Below are 6000 nucleotides of genomic sequence, written 5' to 3' on the forward strand. Positions count from 1 at the left end.
CAACAAAATTATGCTGCAATTCGTGAATACATGGCCCTTGTACACCTTTCTAGCAAGCAAAAATCAGATAATGGGATTTCAGTGGATCGTGAAGAGTTTATGAATGGTTTTACTTTATTTGGATTTGATTTAATGATGGAAACATAATGGATTCCTCTGGTAGCTTCCACTGAAAGCATCATTATCCACAAATCCTAATATTACAGTTTTAGGAATTTGCCCCAGGAAGAGATTTTCCTGGTTTGTGATCCTTGTGCCTGCAGGTATACTGTATACTTTCATAGATACTCGATCAATGGCATACTTTGCATTTGTTGTCAACAGCGCTTGGCTGTGGCCTATCCTGACTGCACTCTTTTAACATAGAGGGCCGCTTGTAATATTTGCACTTTATAGTGCTCAGCATCAGCAGTCATCAGAAAAAAGCGTCTTTATCTCTGGATATTTTAATTTTGAGATCAAGTCCATTCAGTATCTGGCGTGGTGAATTAAAAATATCACCATAAATGGGTCCTTTAATTTCTACAGTTTTTGAGCCGGCTGTAAACCAGGCCCTTTTGTTGAATCCTGTATTTTCCCCATTAGGTGTCCTATCATGATGATGACCGGCTGTGTCTTTATAAAATAATCCTACCGTGAATTGTGAAGATAGAGTTTGTGGGCTATAGTTCAGGAGGGTTTCAATGTAAGCTCTGTAAGTATATAGATTATCAGATTGTGAAATGAGTGGATCACCCAAAGTTATATCCACTTGATTAAAGAGACTGGCTATAGGGTAATTGATAAAGCCCACACAAGCCCTATCCCCTATAACTGTGTTATCTTGTTTAACAATTTTACAAAGTATGTACAAGAGTGTGTTATTTAGGTCATAATAATATTCACCACTCCCTGATATAAAAAATTCCAGCGGCGCATTGTCTGTAAGTGCCGCTATGGGCTGAGACTCTACATAGAGGGATTTTTCAATACTTGTCTGTGTAGGAGGTATTTGAAAGATGTCCAGTTCAGATTTAGCACATTCATCAGAACTGCTACGTTGTGAGCATTGGTATTGGTGGGCATTGTTAAGAAAGCAGCATTATAACGCCGCTTATATTTCCTTGGCTTTTTACTTATGTATGCCATGCCTGATCCTTCTTGTTCTTGCGCTGGTCGGTTTATTCTATCCATAACAGCTGTTGAGACATTGGCAACTGCGTCTTTGACTATGTTTTTTGCAGCATTCTTTACATGCGGTTTTATCATTTCTAGGCCTCTTCTAAAAATCGGGGAGACAGTCCTAAAAAAACCACGGAAGACACCCCCGATTCCTGCTCCATACATATATTCACTGCCACAGAACCCATCCAGCCGATGGCTACTTTGTGTAATGAAATAATGGGTATATACAGCCGGATCCCCGTACGTTCTTTTGGACAGCATTTTTAGTATGACAGTTCCTTGCGGGGTCTAAAGTGTAATCGCACCAGGCATTTACCGTACTTGAATTTTACTGGTTTACACTGGTCCGAATAAATTGAAATTGCCACTGAATCAAAGTGCTGTTTGCATACAGGTATGTAATCTGGTCGTGTGTATCGCTGTGTGATTATCTCATTGTTTTTCCCACTGATTTCTACAGTCCGGAGAAGTTGAACATACTGTAACTGTCACCCACTAGTTGATGTTGTATTATTGTTTTATAATATTGTTGTATTATTATTTTTGCGTTTACGCCGCATTTGCTCCTCTTGGGATGCCTTTCAGCAACAGGCCATGCAATTATGGGACAGGTTTGCCCAACGGGGGTATAGTACGGAGGTCATTAAATCAGCTTACGATAGAGCTGTGGCCACGGACAGGATGAGTTTATTACACCCCACTGCAATTGATGGGGCGCGTAGAGGGGGATCCCACGGGAAACTTAGGTTCTGTACTACCTTTGGCCGTGGGGCTCATGATATCCAAAGGAGTGTTATCAAATATTGGGGTGTACTAATGCCTGCAGAAAACACTGGATAAAACCCCTAGGTTTACATTTAGGAGAGCAAGGAATGTGGCCTCCTGGGTATCTAGGAGTTTATATTCCACGAGAGATAGTGATTCGGAAGCCGCATGGTTACGCCACAAGGGCACTTACAAATGTGGCAGGAAAAAATGTAAGGCGTGTGGGGTAGTGAGAGTATCCAAGGAATTTAGCTGTACGTATACAGGGCATACTTTCACTGTTCCCCAGTATTTTAACTGCCAGTCTAAAGGGGTTATTTACCTAGCCACATGTGAGTGTGGTGCTCAATATGTGGGGAAGACCATTCGTAAGGTTGGAACTAGGATTTTGGAACACCTATCAGCCATAGAGAGAAGGGACACGAGATCAGCGATAGCGAAACATGTAATAGAGAGACATGAGAGCAAAAGTTATGTGACCTTTCAGATCATTGATAGACCCAGTACAAATGTTAGGGGAGGTGATATAGACAAGAAACTCTCAGAGAGAGAGGTCTTTTGGATATACCGGTTGAAAACAACTGAGCGGTATGGGGGCCTTAATAGAGAATGGGAATTATCCTGCTTCTGCTGATAATCATGCGATTATATCGCTACATAATTGATGAATTGATGTGGAAGAAATATGTTTATATGTATGCTTTCAGTCTAGCATTGCGGTCTGACAACTGGAGATGCAATTTAGGAACAACTTGCTACAATATTTGACATATGTGATTGCTATGATTCATTATTACTATTACTATTATTATTATTATTGTTATTAACACAATACCTATGCTTACTTAACTGATGTGTGGTTTGAAGGGGACAGTTTTAATAATAGATAAGCACCCCTGGTGGGTGCTCTGTATATGTTTTTACATGTATAAGGGTTTTGCATTATGTCTATAGATATACATTTGCTCGTTTTTTGCACTTCAGGGTTAATAGTGAGTTGTCAATTAGGAATGGGTGTGTTTTCTATCTATTTAAATCCAAATGGAGGGTGTCACAATTTGGGCTTCTGAGGAAGTGGTGTTACCACGAAACACGTTAAGCTAAGAGGTGAATATGCTCTGACCTGTTTTTAAATGATGAAATAAATTTATGTTTTTATTTTTAAGTTTCTCTGTGCTCCGCTTTTTTACAAATTTTTGTTTGATGTTGTATTATGTCTGTGTACACAAACATTGTGTAAAATCCGGCTTTTATATCGGCATAAATCTTTTTGACTTTTGGTAGAGAGCTACCGTATGGAGCTATATAACCATCCATACCTAAAATATGGGCGAGCTTTTCTCCGGGTGCAAAAGTGTATATTGGTGATTCAGATACTGATACGCTTCTTTCTAAATCATCATAACGCAGTTTAATATGCTTATGTGGAAAACTATCTAGTTAAACTATCTAGTCTCGGATTTATTGCTTTCACAACCTCATTAATAGTGTTATAATACCCCGATTTAATATGGTACTCTTTTAATAATTCATCTTCATGCTTGCCAACAACAAAATTACTTTCCTGTGGCTCAAATGTGTTCCATGTGTGGGGGTATTGTATTTCTGTAAGGGCTACTTCCCATGGACCTCGAAGGTCAACACTTTTTGCTAATTTAGTTGTGTAATTAGATATGGTGTTGTCAGGATATATCTTGGAGGATGCATTGCTGGGTAAGGTCATATAGAATGATCCATCATCCATGGTCTATAAACCAGTCAATTGATTCTCTTCAATGCAGCTGTTAAACTTCTGTGGGTATCCCAACCACTTTACAAAATATAGAGTAATTCCTTCAATTTTTTTTCTCTTAATAATTTTCTCTATTCTGTATATGCGATTCTGATCTGGAGGAACTTTTTGTATTTCTTCTGCGTAGAAAGAGACATCTATGGGTTCATCAGCAAGATCCTTCCGTTTATAAAGTGGTCTGAGTCCCCTGGTGTTTATATCATAAATGGTGAATATTTCGTCTGTGTAACTCTGCTCATACCCTTTACTAAAAGTTCCTTTATATTTAGAAATTCTGACATCATCACCGATTTTGAATTTGGGTTTAAAAAAGATTAATCTTTTTAGAAGAGAAATATTCATAGTAAGGATCCTTCCATGTTTTTAATGAATTTTGTTTTGTAACATCAGCTGGTCTACACCGAATTGTTGAGTGATATGTGTGATTGTAACTATATACCAAGTTGGGCAAAATATCAATATATCTAAAAGTGTTACGTTTTGTGAGATATCGCCACATTTTAGTCTTTAATGTACGGTTAACCCAAAAATCTGCTTTATTTCTTTATTCAAGAATTCTTTACCACGATCTATTTGTATTTTAAGCGGTGTTCAGTGATCCTCTTCAAATATTCTCTGAAAGGCCATGCCCACCACTGTCCCTGTCTTATTGCCCAGGCCGCAACACCATGCATATTTTGATAGGACATCTATAACTGTCAAAATATATTTTATACCATCATTTTCTTTAGACAAATCTATCATGAATACCAGATCTGCTTGCCACTGTGAGTTGATATCTGAAACCACAACTTTGTTTCTTTTAAAGTTCTTTCTAACAGGCTTATGCAGTGCATAGACATCTTGCTGATTTAACCATTCTTTTACATGTTTTCTTTTTAACCTGTATTTTTTTACTTCTCTGTACAGGTTTTTAATACCGCCATAAGAGCCGGATGCTCTGGGGTTAAAATATTGCCTTTGTAATATGTGTTTTTTATTGCTCCATTGCGGCATGATTGTAATGCAACAACCACTATAACCACACTGCGTAGAATCCCCTGTGTTTGTTTTTTAGTCGCAGACGTGTCTGGGCATAACACTATACATGCCTGGGCATGCCCTCAATTTCCATTAATCCACCCCATTGGCTGCTCAGGGTCACGTGGTGACGCCCTTGAATAAGCCATCCCATTGGTTGCTCAGGGTCAAGTGATGACATTTTTGTGGGTGTACTGGGCGGGGCTCAAGCATGGATCGATGGGTGTAGTGGGAGGGACTTAAACCGGAAAAGGGTCGGGGCATCTGACACACTAGTCCAGAAAAGGGGCGGGGCACCTGTCACTTTACCGGAAGTGGGTGGTTTGACGAAAGGTATAGACGCTTCACTACTTACAAATTAAAAAAATAATTTTGGCTTCCTATTACTCCTTGCTGCAATACCCTTTTCCATCTCTGTTTTAGCTTGCTTTTTTGCATGCTGTATTTGCTTCCTTGTACCCAATGAAAGTTTCAACTGTCTCAGATAAGTTAAATGCTTTAAAAGCATGTTTTTCCTTACCTACATTGACACAAACACTTTTATCACACCATAAAGGTTTTCCTTTGCAATGTACTTGCTTTACAAGGGGAATATATTGACATGTGTACTTGTTAAGCAACATTTGAAAGATTTTTTTATTTTCCTTCTGTGTTTAACCCTGTCAAAAGCCTTTCCCAGTTAATGACAAAAGTTTATAGATTTTTTTTCTACATAATAGAAGTCTATAGGGGTAATTTACAAATGTACCCATTAGTGCAGGTGCTTTTAAATATAAGTGGCTGCCTGGGTGCAAATGAAAATAATAATAAAGATAGAAAGCACTGCACACAAAAGGACTTGTGCAAAAAAATCAAAAAGGCTTTATTTAAATTCCCAGTGTTTGAAAACCAATTGGCTTAAATGCATTTTATTTCCATGCGTTTCTCTAATTTTTCAGCATTTTGCAAGTTTTTTGGAACAGATTAACTCATCACTGGTTCTACTCACTGACTCATGATTTGTTCTACTCTCCCACATATCTTTGCACCAGTTCACATTTCCCACAAATCACCATGACATATTCTCAACCCAAGCTTTCTCATGCACATTGTTGCATGCAAAAATACACAAAAATGTAAAAAAAAGCCAAACCTGCAGTAGAATTTAGTGTGTAAAAATGTGCTTAATGATGCAATCAGCCACTTTCTTTTGCTTTATCAATGACTTCCTGTCAGCTAAACATGGAAGTGCATTTGGAGTGCATCTGCTCCTCTCCGCC

The sequence above is a fragment of the Xenopus tropicalis genome, chromosome 4 (assembly GCF_000004195.4).
Source record: "Xenopus tropicalis strain Nigerian chromosome 4, UCB_Xtro_10.0, whole genome shotgun sequence".
Taxonomy (NCBI): domain Eukaryota; kingdom Metazoa; phylum Chordata; class Amphibia; order Anura; family Pipidae; genus Xenopus; species Xenopus tropicalis.